The sequence below is a fragment of the Pimephales promelas genome, chromosome 21 (genome assembly GCF_988280905.1).
Source record: "Pimephales promelas chromosome 21, fPimPro1.hap1.1, whole genome shotgun sequence".
NCBI classification, from domain to species: Eukaryota; Metazoa; Chordata; class Actinopteri; order Cypriniformes; family Leuciscidae; genus Pimephales; species Pimephales promelas.
This window is the reverse complement of record NC_142789.1, coordinates 21,559,824-21,578,218: the sequence shown is the minus strand read 5'-3', so window position 1 is coordinate 21,578,218 and position 18,395 is coordinate 21,559,824. Positions and strand designations below refer to the sequence as shown.

Genomic DNA, 18,395 nt, shown 5'->3' with positions numbered 1-18,395 from the left:
CCCTAATGCAATGTGTAGGACGGCCCTTTTCATGTAAGTCTATGGGGCAATTTTGGGCCGCTCCTGCCCCCCAGGGGTGCAACTATTCCCCCACTGTGAGGTATTTTCTTACAGAGCCTGTCAGCCTCTTCAAATGTGGTACATTACAAGTTTCTGAGAAATCAGCAATATTTAGTATTGCACGAGGCCTGCGGCCTCGTGCCTATGGCCTACGGTTGCTAGGGTGCTGTAACTGGTTGCTATGGTGTGAATTTAGAGTTAATGAGTTTAGAGTTTATAAGTTTAAATGACTAAGTGTCCAGAGTTTATTAATTTATGAGTTTAATAGTTTTATGAGAGTTTAAAAGAGTATGAGTTTATGAGTTTAGAGTTTATAAGTTTAAATGAGTCTTAGAGAGTTTAAGTTTAGAGTTTATTAATTTATTGTGAGTTTAAGAGTTTAAGATTAGATAGATAAGTGTCATAGATTGATGAGTTCATTAGTTTAAATGAGTTTCAATGGCTCATATAGTATATAGAATGACAGTTTGATTGAGTCTGGGGCTTCAAGGTATTTAGATTTGAAATTTTGACAGTTGGGCAGTTTGAATTTCTCAATGGGAGTCAATGGGAGTTTTTTCCGACTTTGAGCGTAATTTTTAGGAGAACCGTAAGTCCGATCAGTTAGAAAAGATATAGCAACGCGAGTCAGAACAGTTTGAGTGTCCGTGCCGAGTTTGGAGTATGTGGAGTTAAAGCTCTAGGAGGAGATAGAGTTGGAAATTTTAGTCTCAGAAAAAGAATAATAATAATAATAATAATAAGTTTAAATAGCATTTCAGTAAGTTGGCTCTCACAAGCCAACTTAATAAGTTTAAATAGCATTTCAGTAAGTTGGCTCTCACAAGCCAACTTAATAAGTTTAAATAGCATTTCAGTAAGTTGGCTTTCCCAAGCCAACTTAATAACTAGATTAAAAAGTTCGTCGAGACAAACTTTAAGTTGGCTTGTGAAAGTTTGGAACAGAAAGTTTGAAGAAGTTTAAAGTAGTTTGAAGAAGTTTAAAGTAGTTTGAAGTTTAAATTAGTCTAAAGTTTAAATTAAGTTTAACTTAGTTTAAAGATAGATAGATAGATAGATAGATAGATAGATAGATAGATAGATAGATAGATAGATAGATAGATAGATAGATAGATAGATAGAGTTAGAGAGATAGATAGATAGAGTTAGAAAGAGACAGATAGAGTTAGAGAGATAGATACATAGATAGATAGAGTTAGAGAGATAGATAGATAGAGTTAGAAAGAGACAGATGGAGTTAGAGAGATAGATAGATAGATAGATAGATAGATAGATAGATAGATAGATAGATAGATAGATAGATAGATAGATAGATAGATAGAGTTAGAGAGATAGATAGATAGAGTTAGAAAGAGACAGATGGAGTTAGAGAGATAGATAGATAGATAGATAGATAGATAGATAGATAGATAGATAGATAGATAGATAGATAGATGCTAGGGTATTCTGGGTGGTTGCTATGGTGTTGCTAGGTGGTTGTTAGGGTGTTCTTGGTGGTTGCTAGGGTGTTGCTAGGCAGTTGCTAGGGTGTTCTGGGTGGTTGCTATGGTGTTGCTAGGCGGTTGCTAGGGTGTTCTGGGTGGTTGCTAGGGTGTTGCTAGGCAGTTGCTAGGGTGTTTTGGGTGGTTGCTATGGTGTTGCTAGGTGGTTGTTAGGGTGTTCTTGGTGGTTGCTAGGGTGTTGCTAGGCGGTTGCTAGGGTGTTCTGGGTGGTTGCTATGGTGTTGCTAGGCGGTTGCTAGGGTGTTCTGAGAGGTTGCTATGGTGTTGCTAGGCGGTTGCTAGGGTGTTCTGGGTGGTTGCTAGGGTGTTGCTAGGCAGTTGCTAGGGTGTTCTGGGTGGTTGCTATGGTGTTGCTAGGCGGTTGCTAGGGTGTTCTGGGAGGTTGCTATGGTGTTGCTAGGCGGTTGCTAGGGTGTCCTGGGTGGTTGCTATGGTATTGCTACTTGGTTGGTAGTGTTCACATATGGTTACTATAAAGTATCCATATTAGCATTTAGCTATTCACAGCTAGCATGTTTAGCATATTGAAAGTCCTGTGTGCTAGCATGAGTCAAAAGACCCAACCCCCATCGCGATACAATTTTCTGATTTTGAGACATAGCTGTTAAAAAATGGTTGCTAGGGTACTCTGTTTGGTTGCTAGGGATTGGCTTGACAGCTGCCAATCATGAAACTCCAAAGGCAGCTTGTCAGTATGAATGATTTAAACCGATCCCCATCTCTATATGTTGTTCTGATGCAGAGATATAAATCTTGCTTAATGGTTGCTAGGGTACTCTGTTTAGTTGCTAGGGAGTGGCTTGTCAGCTGCCAGTGATGAATCTCCAAATGCTGCTTGTCACTATAAATCAACTCTCATGACTCTGTGACATTCAGAATGGAAGATATCCCTCTTTAAAATTTGGTTGCTAAGGTGCTCGTTAATTGTTGCTAGGACGTGGCCAGAAATTGTTGAGGTGATTCATGGTTGGCTGTTTGCTACCCATAGTCAAATGAGACCACCCTCATGTTTCTATGACACTTCTATCCGGAGATATCCCTTCAATCTCTTTCAATGGAAGTCTATGGGACTTGTTGCTAAGGTGCTCTAAATGGTTGCTAGGGCGTGGCTTGATAGCTTCACAATGATCCTGAGAGACTGATTGGTCGTCTGAGTAAAATGAGCCCGCCCCCTTGTCTCTATGACACTGTGATCCAGAGCTATGTTCAATATAAAACCCTAATGCAATGTGTAGGACGGCCCATTTCATGTAAGTCAATGGGGCAATTTTGGGCAGCTCCTGCCCCCCAGGGGTGCAACTATTCCCCCACTGTGAGGTATTTTCTTACAGAGCCTGTCAGCTTCTTCAAATGTGGTACATTACAAGTTTCTGAGAAATCAGCAATATTTAGTATTGCACGAGGCCTGCGGCCTCGTGCCTATGGCCTACGGTTGCTAGGGTGCTGTAACTGGTTGCTATGGTGCGAATTTAGAGTTTATGGGTTTAGAGTTTATAAGTTTAAATGACTAAGTGTCCAGAGTTTATTAATTTATGAGTTTAATAGTTTTATGAGAGTTTAAAAGAGTATGAGTTTATGAATTTAGAGTTTATGAGTTTAGAGTTTATAAGTTTAAATGAGTCTTAGAGAGTTTAAGTTTAGAGTTTATTAATTTATTGTGAGTTTAAGAGTTTAAGATTAGATAGATAAGTGTCATAGATTGATGAGTTCATTAGTTTGAATGAGTTTCAATGGCTCATATAGTGTATAGAATGGCAGTTTGATTGAGTCTGGGGCTTCAAGGTATTTAGATTTGAAATTTTGACAGTTGGGCAGTTTGAATTTCTCAATGGGAGTCAATGGGAGTTTTTTCCGACTTTGATCGTCATTTTTAGGAGAACCGTAAGTCCGATCAGTTAGAAAAGATATAGCAACGCGAGTCAGAACAGTTTGAGTGTCCGTGCCGAGTTTGGAGTATGTGGAGTTAAAGCTCTAGGAGGAGTTAGAGTTGGAAATTTTAGTCTCAGAAAAAGAATAATAACTAGAAAAATTGCATTTCCTGCGAAATATGCGTGTGAATGCTTCAAAAGCTTAACTTAAATGCTTAAAAAAAAAAATATTGCAGTTCAAACAACAGCAAAACAGAGCAAAAAAGAAAAAAAAGCTTAATTCAAATGCATTTAATAAGCTGAAATGCAAAACAAGATCCAAAAAATTGTAGAAAACTACAAGTTTACTTAGAGAGGTAAAGAGAGGTAGAGATGTAGACACAGAGGTAAAGAAATATAGGGGTAGAGAAAGAGACAGAGGTAGAGAAGTAAAGGAGTACAAAAAAGAAAGGTAGAGAAAGACAGGGGGTAGATAGATAGATAGATAGATAGATAGATAGATAGATAGATAGATAGATAGATAGATAGATAGATAGATAGACAGACTGTAGATAGATAGATAGATAGATAGATAGATAGATAGATAGATAGATAGATAGATAGATAGATAGATACATAGATAGATACATATATAGATAGATACATAGATACATAGATACATAGATACATAGATAGATCGATTATTAGAAAGAAAGAAAGAAAGGATTAGTTAGAAAGAAAGAAAGAAAGAAAGAAAGAAAGAAAGAAAGAAAGAAAGAAAGAAAGAAAGAAAGAAAGAAAGAAAGAAAGAAAGAAAGAAAGAAAGAAAGAAAGAAAAGAATTAGTTAGAAAGAAAGATGGATTTAAAAGAAAGAAAGAAAGGATTAGTGAGAAAGAAAGAAAGGATTAGTGAGAGAGAAAGAAAGAAAGAAAGGATTAGTTAGTTAGAAAGAAAGAAAGAAAGAAAGAAATATGGATTAGAAAGAAAGAAAGAATTAGTTAGAAAAAAAGATGGATTTGAAAGAAAGAAAGAAAGAATTAGTGAGAAAGAAAGGATTAGTTAGTTAGAAAGAAAGATAGATTTGATAGATAGATAGATAGATAGATAGATAGATAGATAGATAGATAGATAGATAGATAGATGGATGGATTATTAGAAAGAAAGAAAGAAAGAAAGAAAGAAAGAAAGAAAGAAAGAAAGAAAGAAAGAAAGAAAGAAAGAAAGAAAGAAAGAAAGATGGATTAGGTAGAAAGAAAGAAAGAAAGAAAGAAAGAAAGAAAGAAAGAAAGAAAGAAAGAAAGAAAGAAAGAAAGAAAGAAAGAAAGAAAGAAAGAAAGAAAGAAAGAAGGATTAGGTAGAAAGGAAGAAAGAAAGATGGATTAGGTAGAAAGAAAGATAGATAGATAGATAGATAGATAGATAGATAGATAGATAGATAGATAGATAGATAGATAGATAGATAGATAGATTATTCAAAATAAAGAAAAAGAAAGAAAGAAAGAAAGAAAGAAAGAAAGAAAGAAAGGATTAGTGAGAAAGAAAGAAAGGATTAGTGAGAGAGAAAGAAAGAAAGGATTAGTTAGTTAGAAAGAAAGAAAGAAAGAAAGAAAGAAAGAAAGAAAGAAAGAAATATGGATTAGAAAGAAAGAAAGAATTAGTTAGAAAAAAAGATGGATTTGAAAGAAAGAAAGAAAGAAAGAATTAGTGAGAAAGAAAGGATTAGTTAGTTAGAAAGAAAGATGGATTTGATAGATAGATAGATAGATAGATAGATAGATAGATAGATAGATAGATAGATAGATAGATAGATAGATAGATAGATAGATAGATAGATAGATAGATAGATGGATTATTAGAAAGAAAGAAAGAAAGAAATATGGATTAGGTAGAAAGAAAGAAAGAAAGAAAGAAAGAAAGAAAGAAAGAAAGAAAGAAAGAAAGAAAGAAAGAAAGAAAGAAAGAAAGAAAGAAAGAAAGAAAAATTAGGTAGAAAGAAAGAAAGAAAGAAAGAAAGAAAGAAAGAAAGAAAGAAAGAAAGAAAGAAAGAAAGAAAGAAAGAAAGAAAGAAGGATTAGGTAGAAAGGAAGAAAGAAAGATGGATTAGGTAGAAAGAAAGAAAGATAGATAGATAGATAGATAGATAGATAGATAGATAGATAGATAGATAGATAGATAGATAGATAGATAGATAGATAGATAGATTATTCAAAATAAAGAAAAAGAAAGAAAGAAAGAAAGAAAGAAAGAAAGAAAGAAAGAAAGAAAGATAAAAAGAAAAAAGAAAGAAAGATTAGTTAGAAAGAAATATGGATTTGAAAGAAAGAAAGAAAGGATTAGTAAGAAAGAAATATGAATTTGAAAGAAAGAAAGAAAGAAAGATTAGGTAGAAAGAAAGAAAGAAAGAAAGATAGATAGATAGATAGATAGATAGATAGATAGATAGATAGATAGATAGATAGATAGATAGATAGATAGATAGATAGATAGATAGATAGATAGATAGATAGATAGATAGATAGATTGATTGATTATTAGAAATAAAGAAAAAAGAAAGAAAGAAAGAAAAATAGATGATAGATAGATGAAAGAAAGAAAGAAAGAAAGCAATGATTAGTAAGAAAGAAATATGAATTTGAAAGAAAGAAAGAAAGAATTAGTTAGAAAGAAAGATGGATTTGAAAGGATGAAAAAAGAAAGAAATGATTAGTTAGAAATAAAGAAAGGATTAGTTAGAAAGAAAGAAGGAAAGATATATTGGTTAGAAAGAAAGACAGATAGTATAGTTAGAAAGAAAGAAAGATTATTTAGAAAGAAAGAAAGATAGATCAGTTAGAAAGATAGATAGTATAGCTAGAAAGAAAAGATTATTTAGAAAGAAAGATAGTATAGTTAGAAAGAAAGATAGATTATCTAGAATGAAAGAAAGATAGATTAGTTAGAAATATAGATGGATTAGATAGATAGATAGATAGATAGATAGATAGATAGATAGATAGATAGATAGATAGATAGATACACAGATAGATACATACATAGTCTATACATAGATAGATAGATCATTTGGACACAGAAAGTCAAATAGTTAAGACAGGCAGATGGATAGAAGAGGATAAAAGGAAGAGTAGAAAGGAGAAGAGATTAGGAAAGGAGGGTAGAATAGGAGGACAGGAGGAGTAGAGGATTGGAGGAGGAGAAGAGGAGGGAAGAGAGAGGGAGAACAGGAGAAGTAGAGGCATAAATGCAACAAAAACTTGTAGTATCCTTCAGAAAAGAGCTGAGTGACTGTCCACCAATCAGAACACAGGACCAATTATGTGTGTCTCCCTTTGATCTTTGCTAATCAGCATCACCTGTGCAATCAGCTTTCCTATTTAGACAGAGGCCAAAATTGCTGATACTTGGCCTCGAACAAACCTCAATAGAGACAAAACTATAGGTTGTATTGGCGAAATGACCTGACCGTGAGCGAGACAAGGCCTTTGTGAACGATGTGATGTATTTTTTTTGTGGATAGAGTTAAAAAAAGGGACCACTTTGGCAAGTTAAAAAACTGGTTTGTATTGCTCTGATCACAAAAGTTTGACCTGAATTTATAATTGCTGTCAATGGAGGAATGTCTGTCACTCTTGTCCTTTGGAAGGACACAGTGAAAAAACTATAAGTCCCAGGGATTTACTAAACACATGAGAGGAACCACAACAAAAATACCTACATTTCAAGTATAATTTTATGCCCAAAGAGTGAAAATTGTGGCCAGGCCAGCGATTTAAAAATTATTTTTTAGCATTAGGTTTCAAGCTGGCTCACTCTAGCACGTGCTCTAGCTCTGAACAGTCTCTCTCATTCACTCCCATTATAATTTCAGAAACGGGTTGAAAAACATCATGAGATTAAAGTAGAGATTGTGAAAAAAGTATAATAGATATCAAAAAGTTGAATACAACTTTAATAGCTTACAAATTTCTCAACATTTTAAAGTTTAAATGACAGAAATAGCTGAAAGTATGCAGAAGTTGTAGGCTTTGAAAGCAGAAGGAGCATAAAACAGAATTTGAAGAATTCTCCATTGACTTCCATGTTAAAAAATATGCACAAAAAGTTTAATAATTTAAAAATTATAAAGGTTATAAAAAAGAAAAGTAATAGCACACATGTCCTTGAAAAGCTGCACATTTTGATACTTGAATGGTTTTTGTAGCACAAAGTAGAGAGGAGAAGAAAGCGACCGAAAAACGTACGGAAGAATACGGAATAATAATAAGAAAGATTTGGATTTCAAGAGTGTGAATGCTTGAAGCATTCACACTAATAACTAGAAAAATTGCATTTCCTGCGGAATATGCGTGTGAATGCTTCAAAAGCTGAACTGAAATGCTTAAAAAAAAAAAAAATATTGCAGTTCAAACAACAGCAAAACAGAGCAAAAAAGAAAAAAAAGCTTAATTCAAATGCATTTAATAAGCTGAAATGCAAAACAAGATCCAAAAATTGTAGAAAACTACAAGTTTACTTAGAGAGGTAAAGAGAGGTAGAGATGTAGACACAGAGGTAAAGAAATATAGGGGTAGAGAAAGAGACAGAGGTAGAGAAGTAAAGGAGTACAAAAAAGAAAGGTAGAGAAAGACAGGGGGTAGGTAGAAAGAAAGAAAGAAAGAAAGAAAGAAAGAAAGAAAGAAAGAAAGAAAGAAAGAAAGAAAGAAAGAAAGAAAGAAAGAAAAGAATTAGTTAGAAAGAAAAATGGATTTAAAAGAAAGAAAGAAAGAAAGAAAGAAAGAAAGGATTAGTGAGAAAGAAAGGATTAGTGAGAGAGAAAGAAAGAAAGGATTAGTTAGTTAGAAAGAAAGAAAGAAAGAAAGAAATATGGATTAGAAAGAAAGAAAGAATTAGTTAGAAAGAAAGATGGATTTGAAAGAAAGAAAGAAAGAATTAGTGAGAAAGAAAGGATTAGTTAGTTAGAAAGAAAGATGGATTTGATAGATAGATAGATAGATAGATAGATAGATAGATAGATAGATAGATAGATAGATAGATAGATGGATGGATTATTAGAAAGAAAGAAAGAAAGAAAGAAAGAAAGAAAGATGGATTAGGTAGAAAGAAAGAAAGAAAGAAAGAAAGAAAGAAAGAAAGAAAGAAAGAAAGATGAATTAGGTAGAAAGAAAGAAAGAAAGAAAGAAAGAAAGAAAGAAAGAAAGAAAGAAAGAAAGAAAGAAAGAAAGAAAGAAAGAAAGAAAGAAAGAAAGAAAGAAAGAAAGAAAGAAGGATTAGGTAGAAAGGAAGAAAGAAAGATGGATTAGGTAGAAAGAAAGAAAGATAGATAGATAGATAGATAGATAGATAGATAGATAGATAGATAGATAGATAGATAGATAGATAGATAGATAGATAGATAGATAGATAGATAGATAGATAGATAGATAGATAGATTATTCAAAATAAAGAAAAAGAAAGAAAGAAAGAAAGATAAAAAGAAAGAAAGATTAGTTAGAAAGAAATATGGATTTGAAAGAAAGAAAGAAAGAAAGAAAGGATTAGTAAGAAAGAAATATGAATTTGAAAGAAAGAAAGAAAGAAAGAAAGAAAGAAAGAAAGAAAGAAAGAAAGATTAGGTAGAAAGAAAGAAAGAAAGAAAGAAAGAAAGAAAGAAAGAAAGATAGATAGATAGATAGATAGATAGATAGATAGATAGATAGATAGATAGATAGATAGATAGATAGATAGATAGATAGATAGATAGATAGATAGATAGATTATTAGAAATAAAGAAAAAAGAAAGAAAGAAAGAAAAATAGATGATAGATAGATGAAAGAAAGAAAGAAAGCAATGATTAGTAAGAAAGAAATATGAATTTAAAAGAAAGAAAGAAAGAAAGAAAGAAAGAAAGAAAGAAAGAAAGAATTAGTTAGAAAGAAAGATGGATTTGAAAGGATGAAAAAAGAAAGAAAGGATTAGTTAGAAATAAAGAAAGGATTAGTTAGAAAGAAAGAAGGAAAGATATATTGGTTACAAAGAAAGACAGATAGTATAGTTAGAAAGAAAGAAAAGATTATTTAGAAAGAAAGATAGTATAGTTAGAAAGAAAGATAGATTATCTAGAAAGAAAGAAAGATAGATAAGTTAGAAATATAGATGGATTAGTTAGATAGATAGATAGATAGATAGATAGATAGATAGATAGATAGATAGATAGATAGATAGATAGATAGATAGATAGATAGATAGATAGATAGATAGATACACAGATAGATACACAGATAGATACATACATAGTCTATACATAGATAGATAGATCATTTGGACACAGAAAGTCAAATAGTTAAGACAGGCAGATGGATAGAAGAGGATAAAAGGAAGAGTAGAAAGGAGAAGAGATTATGAAAGGAGGGTAGAATAGGAGGACAGGAGGAGTAGAGGATTGGAGGAGGAGAAGAGGAGGGAAGAGAGAGGGAGAACAGGAGAAGTAGAGGCATAAATGCAACAAAAACTTGTAGTATCCTTCAGAAAAGAGCTGAGTGACTGTCCACCAATCAGAACACAGGACCAGTTATGTGTGTCTCCCTTTGATCTTTGCTAATCAGCATCACCTGTGCAATCAGCTTTCCTATTTAGACAGAGGCCAAAATTGCTGATACTTGGCCTCGAACAAACCTCAATAGAGACAAAACTATAGGTTGTATTGGCGAAATGACCTGACCGTGAGCGAGACAAGGCCTTTGTGAACGATGTGATGTATTTTTTTTGTGGATAGAGTTAAAAAAAGGGACCACTTTGGCAAGTTAAAAAACTGGTTTGTATTGCTCTGATCACAAAAGTTTGACCTGAATTTATAATTGCTGCCAATGGAGGAATGTCTGTCACTCTTGTCCTTTGGAAGGACACAGTGAAAAAACTATAAGTCCCAGGGATTTACTAAACACATGAGAGGAACCACAACAAAAATACCTACGTTTCAAGTATAATTTTATGCCCAAAGAGTGAAAATTGTGGCCAGGCCAGCGATTTAAAAATTATTTTTTAGCATTAGGTTTCAAGCTGGCTCACTCTAGCACGTGCTCTAGCTCTGAACAGTCTCTCTCATTCACTCCCATTATAATTTCAGAAACGGGTTGAAAAACATCATGAGACTAAAGTAGAGATTGTGAAAAAAGTATAATAGATATCAAAAAGTTGAATACAACTTTAATAGCTTACAAATTTCTCAACATTTTAAAGTTTAAATGACAGAAATAGCTGAAAGTATGCAGAAGTTGTAGGCTTTGAAAGCAGACGGAGCATAAAACAGAATTTGAAGAATTCTCCATTGACTTCCATGTTAAAAAATATGCACAAAAAGTTTAATAATTTAAAAATTATAAAGGTTATAAAAAAGAAAAGTAATAGCACACATGTCCTTGAAAAGCTGCACATTTTGATACTTGAATGGTTTTTGTAGCACAAAGTAGAGAGGAGAAGAAAGCGACCGAAAAACGTACGGAAGAATACGGAATAATAATAATAAGAAAGATTTGGATTTCAAGAGTGTGAATGCTTGAAGCATTCACACTAATAAGAAAGATTTGGATTTCAAGAGTGTGAATGCTTGAAGCATTCACACTAATAATAAGTTTAAATAGGATTTCAGTAAGTTGGCTTTCTCAAGCCAACTTAATGAATATTTGGATAATACATATATATATATATACAGATTATTTGTTATTCAGACAGAAAAAAAAGATCAGTCATACCGTTTCCATGTTCAACTGCTGAAATGTCAACATTAAAAAAGGCATTGTGTTGTGCTATAATATATTGCTTTAGTAAAATCAATTGGAAAATGAGACCCCTACTGGACATGTTACCCCTACTATTAGATTAGATCTGTAATATGTGCTGAAACATAAAATCCAAACAAACTTTCTTTTGTCTTCACATTACATTTAGAGCAATCCACAGTATGAGTTCTCCCTCATTAGCCTTGGCAGAATGGTTTATGTGCACAAACACTGCTTGATGAAAACTCAGTCATTTCATTGAGGCTCGTCAGATTAATTCCCATCAGTGTTTTTCATCTGCAATTCCTCTTGATGTGACACGCTAATAGTGTGATTTGTCTGCGAGGTGTTAGTGATGCCCGCCTTAATAGACACGACCTACTCAAACACAAGGATAGAATAACACATCTCTCAACAAAGATGTTTTTTTGCGTGCACTTCCACCTTTTCATTGACAGCTGCTGTCACCAGTGTGTTATAAAGAACTCCATATGCTTGTGTACGGCCTGTGATGTCTTCTTTAACACATTTGAACACATGAGCGTTCACCTCGACTGTCCTTGGGGAAAGGTGGAGAGTGCATTTGTTAGGTTTGACAACCTGAACCTAAATGTTGGCAACACCGCCGCAGTCACATCTATTCATGGCGTGAATATCCGGTGTGTCCTCGGATTACCATCATTATGATAATTTCCCTAACAATAATGTTTTAATGTCTATTTATGCCAATAAGTTGCAGGCACATTGGTGAATGCTTTTTGTAGCTCAGTACTGGCATAAATATTTAGCTGTCAGACATCTTTGGCGTAAAACAATCAGATTTGTATGAGACCGGTTTAATGTTCGACAGCATATAATTCATGGCATCTGGGAACAAGACAAAGATATACTTAAAGGAATCATTCACCCACAAAAGAAACTGCTGTCATTATTTACTCATCCTCACATCTAACCTACATTCACATCTGGGATTTGTCTTGTTTGGTTATCACATGTCAAGGATTATTGTGCCGTTTTGCCATTTTTTAATTCTAGATGCAAGCTTTGGTGGAAGTAAATTTAATATTGAATAGCATTAATTACCACGAATAACAACTTCAATTTCTCTCGGCTCCTAAGACATACTATTTATGTTTATTGTATACACTAGTACAATAGAAATTTCTTTGGTGTTTTTTTTTTTTTTTTTTTTTTTTTGACAGCTTCTTGTAATGAAATGTTGCATGGCAAAAGCTACATTCAGTAACACTTTATTTTACGGTGTCCGTAATACAGAGTAATTACTTAATTAATTACTTAGTAGTAGACATTGTAATAACAGGCCGAGTCGGTTACACACATGTTACCGACTTGGTGTAATTATATAAGAAAGTACTTTGTACCACTCAATGTAACAAGTACTTAAATATATTACTAAGGTAAAAAGCCTGCAGTTACACATTGTCATTTTGTACCTTCTAAAATAAAGTGTATCAAGGTTGTACATGCACTTCGTGTGTATCTACATACCTTATCCATCTGAAATAACCCTCTGGTAGCTGCTTAATTATATTCAATGTACAAAATATTACACATTGTACTTCAGTGTACTTCATGTGTATCTACAAACCTTATCCATATGTACTTTGGTTTGAATTAGGCCTAACTCCCTTGTTCACAGCATAAATGCATGCGGTAGCTTCCTAATTACATCGCAATTACATATTACACAGGGATAAGCTGCGTAAAATAAAATGTATCAAGATTGTACTTAAGTGTACTACATGTGGATCTACGTACCTTATTAAGTACACTTAAGTACAATCTTGATGCACTATTTTAGAAGGGACAAAAGGACCATGTGTAACTTTTTCATATTAACATATTTAAGTACTTGTTACATTGAGAAGTATAAAGTACTTTCTTATAAAATTACATTGTACCAAGTCGGTAACACATGTAACTGACTCGGCCTGTTACATGTGTAACAGCAGCTGCCTATTACATGAGTGTGATTACAGTCTGTAAGTACAGGTTGATTGTCAATTACATGTTAATTACATTTTGTTACATGTTATTGCAATGTCTACTACTAAGTAATTACTCTGTATCATGGACACCGTAAAATAAAGTGTTACCCAAAATTGTGTTCCACCGTAGAAAATAATACAGATTTGGAGAGACAATTTGCATGTTTGGGTTGAATTTTCATTGATATAGTACATTTTTACTGGATCTGCCAAGCCATATTTTGTGCTTTAAATTTTTCAAATCTAGAATCCTACCAATGTCCTTTTATTTTATTTATTTTTTATTTTTATTTTTTAGTGTTGCTGGTGGTCACTTTCAAACTCTTCTTGTATATAAGAAGACTTAATGGGCTTGGATCTCAGGGCGTTAGCGCTGACTGTCTTGTCGACCACCCCTTGGGAGAGCTGTATAGTCTGTTTGTTGGGTGTGATAAATTGGTCACATGCTTGAACCTAAAGGTTGGCAAATTAACAGTTAATTAGGGTTTGATAAATAGCAGATCTGCTCCAGCCCCATTCAGCTGCTACAGGCCCTCTCTCGACCCACTCTCTCTAAGGCAAGTGTTTATGTGCTGGTAACAAGTGTCGATGCAGACTGTTATGTCTGCATTTTGTCACATGAGGGGATTGCTCTCAGATGTGCTCCTTCCCCCATGCCTACACACACACACACGCGCAATACACATCTATGCATAGGTTACTGCACATCGCACCCTTTTTCTCCCAACACACACATAGTTTAAAACCTCATCCTTTATGTTTTCACTTATAGAGAACATGTTCAGAAGATCTTTCTTTAAAATTGTAAGCCATGACAGAAATCTTTAATGCAGTAACTTGTTCTTGCAAGTTTCGGTAACACTTTACAATATGGTTTAATTTGTTAATATTAGGTAATGTACTGTATTAACAAACATGAACTAACCTTGAGCAATAAATATGTTGCTGTCTTTGTTCATCTTTGTTAATAACAATTCATTGTTTGTTCATGTTTTTCTTCACAGTGCATAACTAATGCTAACAAATACAACTTTTGATTTTAATAATGTATTGGTACTGTTGAAATTATCACTAACAAAGATTAATAAATTGTGTAGTAGTGCAGTTCATAATTACTTCGTGTTATGGTTATAGTGTAGTTAACTAATCATGAAACCTCATTGTAAAGTGTTTCCCAATGTTCTCTCAAAGTAATGAACAAACATACTTTAAGTAACATTAATAGAATGTCTGTTCAAAATTATTGGGTCTAAATAATGTTCTTTAAATGTTAACACAAAAACATTATTTATATGTTGTTAATGGAATGTTCTGAAACATTTTAGTTTGACGTTCGACTAACGTTTTTAAACTACTATTCCCAAGTGGAATGTTCTCTTAACGTTTGCATAACCAAGAAATAACTTTTATAACTTAACAGGAATGTTAGCGAAATGTTCTTAGAACATTTTTTTTTTTTTTTTGCTGGATATACAGTTTATTGTACAGATTTATTATGCATATTGTTACACATTTTTCAAATTAATGTACAAATAGCCAAATTCAGTCACGTTCCTCCAAAATTACAGTTTCAGTGACGATTCGTGAATATTTAAAAGTGGATATTTATTTTTAAAAATCTGAGCAGGAAAAATGTAATTTTCAGTTTGTGTTATCAATTTTATTTACTAAATCATGCATACATTTAGGCAGTCTTCTCTCCTTCAGAAATTACACATGGTTTTGTATTGTTTTGGGGCTTAATTTATTAGCAATATTTTAATATAATTTCACTCCATGCCCTGTTTTTATGAATGTGATGGCCTTCAAGGTCATGAGAAATGTTAATTTACATGAGGCAAAATCTGCGTTGCCATAACTGTTAATATGACATTTATAAAAATAAAATTTTATTTCTTTATTTAAGCATCGTTTTCAGGATTATAAAAATATGTATTTAAATAGTCTGATGTCACTATTAATTTTAGCTTTAAAATCTGATATGACATTACTTCCATTTGTTTTTTTTAATTAAATACAAAATATTCTTCATATTACTTACATACTTTATATTATAGTCAGTTTTCAGTTTTTTCAGAGCAGTTTCAATGACAATCATACAGCTCAGGTGTAATATTGACCTTTGTGTACTTCTAGCTTAATTTTATCTGACTTAATTTAAGTTATACATTCAATTAACATGCAATGACTGCTATTATGTCAAAGATATTTAGCAACTTTACATATTCCTTGGTGTATCGTTGCATATATGTCCTGCTATGCCCAAATTTTTGTTCCAAATGTAATTGTCACTGGCTCATCAAGACCTCTTGGACATAAACGGACATTCAGTGTCGGTGGTGTTCATCTCTGCAGATGACATGTAAATTAAACTGTGCCAAGAGAGGAAGGGTAGTTTGTAAAAACACGCTCTGTGACCCCTTAGAGAGTCATTCATGTTTCAACAGTGGAGCGTGGGGCCAGGAGACGGGAGGAAACAGGAGCATGTATGGACATTAATTACTCTATGTGCGGTACTGCTGAAGTAATAATGTGTTGCAGTTCCTAGACTGACAGCCAGAACTCCCTGCCACTTCATCAAGCAACCTGACACTGAGTATACAGTCCATTTGATTGTAAAGAGCTGCAGATGCCCTCCTTTATGGACTAATGAAGTCAGATATAGGCATGTAAATTCATTGACTGCAGGTTGTAGTTTCTATGCTCTCAAACAAACTCATAATTTCAGTTTAAGCATGGGACTGTAGCCTATAGAATAGTCTAATAATATATATTTGCAATAATTGACATCGGGACGTTGAATTATAAGAAAATTATACACGATTATTTTTTTTTACAGTGAGGGACATCAGAACTCTCACATGTTGGACAGACAGAATGACTTTAGACATCCGTAAGGATATGATGTGAAGCTTAAAAAAAGTAATAATGTAGTGCACATGTAGTCAACCAAACACTCCCTGACAAGTGAATACTTCATTTAATTCCCTATGTCCAGCAATCAGTCAGAATCAAAGCAGCTGCTTTGGCTCAGCGTACCAGAGTTGCTCTAATCAACACCATTTACCATGATCCTGGCAGCTCTGTTGAAGGCAGAGACAGCACATGGTGCAACCGAACGATGGCGTAGCCCCCCAATTCAAGACAGTCATTAGCAATAATGCTTATTGTGTTAGTGTTCTTGGTTGGTCGCCAACTACGTAAAAAGTTTCATGTATCCTTTAATTAACCAAAGAGCCATGCTATATATTAAAGCAGTTTTGTGGAACTGAATATTCATTACAGCATGGTTAAGAGTGGGATATTGAGTTAAGCCAAAGCATCAAGCTTTACAAGTTGTTTTTTCTAGTTAAAATAATAATAAAATTCTAAAACAAGAGAAATTTACCTGAAAGCAACACTGCGTAAGATATTAAGATTTGTTTTAACACAAGTGAATGTTACTGAACTAGAAGAGGTTTTCCTTTTCGTGGATAAATTCTTCCAAAAGACTAATTTTATTTATTTTTTTGCCCTTCAAGCTCCATTCCAGGTTTTCCATTTCCCATTCATTGCTCGCTGGTGAGAGAATCGAGAGAAAAGGTGTGTTCGACTTGAAGCTGCGCTGTGCAATTTGCTGTGATCGGTACCGCGAGAGCAGACGACTTCGAAACGCTTCCATGGTACGTTGAGGTCAAAAGTGGAAAATGTTGGTCAAAGATGTACATTTACAGAAACTATCACCCCCAACTGCAACTTTCAGATGCCATCTTTATTTATTAGTAGCTTTAAAGATTGTGGGATATCAAAGTCAGAAAAGGATATTGCCTTCAAAAATCAATCAAATGAAGGAATCTCGGGAGACAGGAAGTGAAGCAAATAATGCCTTGACACCTTCCTGCCATGGAATTTATCCTCCGAAGGCAGCTTTTCTCAGCTTTCGGATGTAACCATTGAAATCACACTGCTTTCAAATAGCTCACATATTCTAGACTCTGCAAAGTGATACAAACAGTAAAGCGTCTCAGGTTGTACTAAACATATAAGATTAGATGACTGATACTAACTAATCATAATCCTTATAAATTCTTAAAACCATTCTGAATGTGTTGGCTTGTAGAACGAGATTGTATCGGGGCAGGAAAACCCCTAGTTGAATATCTGGCTTAATCTTTTCTTGGCCTTGATCATTCTCTCAAAAATCTTCTTTTAACAATGAAATTGAGGAAGCGGAGGCGCACCAAAAGTGGTTATATGTGGTCTGGCTCGCCAGCGCACGGGCTGTGATGGACTTCCTCTGCAAAAGTATTTCATTTTGGATCCAGTCCCTTTCTAAACACAGCGCACCTGGGACAACAGCTTTGGTTCCAGACCCAGTGTTAATCAGCAGCAATGCATGCCTGCCAGCGGCTCGTATATACAATTAATACTGTGCCCTGACTTTTAACAGCCGATACCGCCGCTCTTATGAAAACAGAATACCGCAGAGTGCCACGACTCGAGCGTTTAGCCGAGGCAGAATGACAACATTTTTACGGAAATCTTCCTGATTGCTGAAAGGATCTCGAAGAATTCGCAGGGAAAGTGGCAAAGAAAAATATTTAAGCGGCCCTAATGCATTCGTTCATGAGCTGCGGTGTGTCCAGTGCCTCGGCAATAAGACAAAACATATAGCTACCCTGCGGAATCTAAAGGTTGTCTCTTTGGAAAGGCAAGTTATTTCACATGAAGGTATCCACGACTAGGCTTTCTTAGTGTTTGACATTCCAGTATTGATTCCACTCAGAGGGTGTGGAGGGGATTTCCGCCATAATCCAGTGAAAGAGGTACGTCTTTGGAAAGCCTTATCTAACACCTATTTAGTCTGCCGTTTACAATGACACAAGTTGACACATGGTAAATATTCCTTTCTTTTTTTTCTTCAAGCATTACTTAAAATTGCTAGATCTGCGGCTCAGAGAGCAAATCCACCTCATTTGTGTTTTGAAACCGATATTGGCAACGATCTGATAACCCTCTAGACGAGAATGACTGTATAGCTCTTTGGGGCCTTTTACATAAACAGGATAATGCAAAATGCTAGTGACTAATAGCCTATCAGAGACATGCACCCCCAGCAGCATTCGAGAGAGGTCAGCCGTAGTCATTAAGTTAATGTTCGTCCACAGTTTGGGCTAAACACAGCACCTTTTATGGAATTATCATAATTAGTCCAACCATTAGCCTTAATGGGGAGTAATGGCCA

The 18,395-nt window shown here is 34.2% G+C and overlaps 1 long non-coding RNA gene across 1 annotated transcript in view; it reads left to right on the top strand.

Annotated features, from left to right (window-relative positions):
- The window catches only part of LOC120480349 (uncharacterized), a 72,832-nt gene that overhangs the window by 35,787 nt on the left and 18,650 nt on the right, over positions 1-18,395 (top strand). The window contains exon 2 of the long non-coding RNA XR_016148469.1: positions 16,693-16,833. This is a non-coding gene — a long non-coding RNA (uncharacterized LOC120480349). The remainder of the gene's footprint in view (positions 1-16,692; positions 16,834-18,395) is intronic.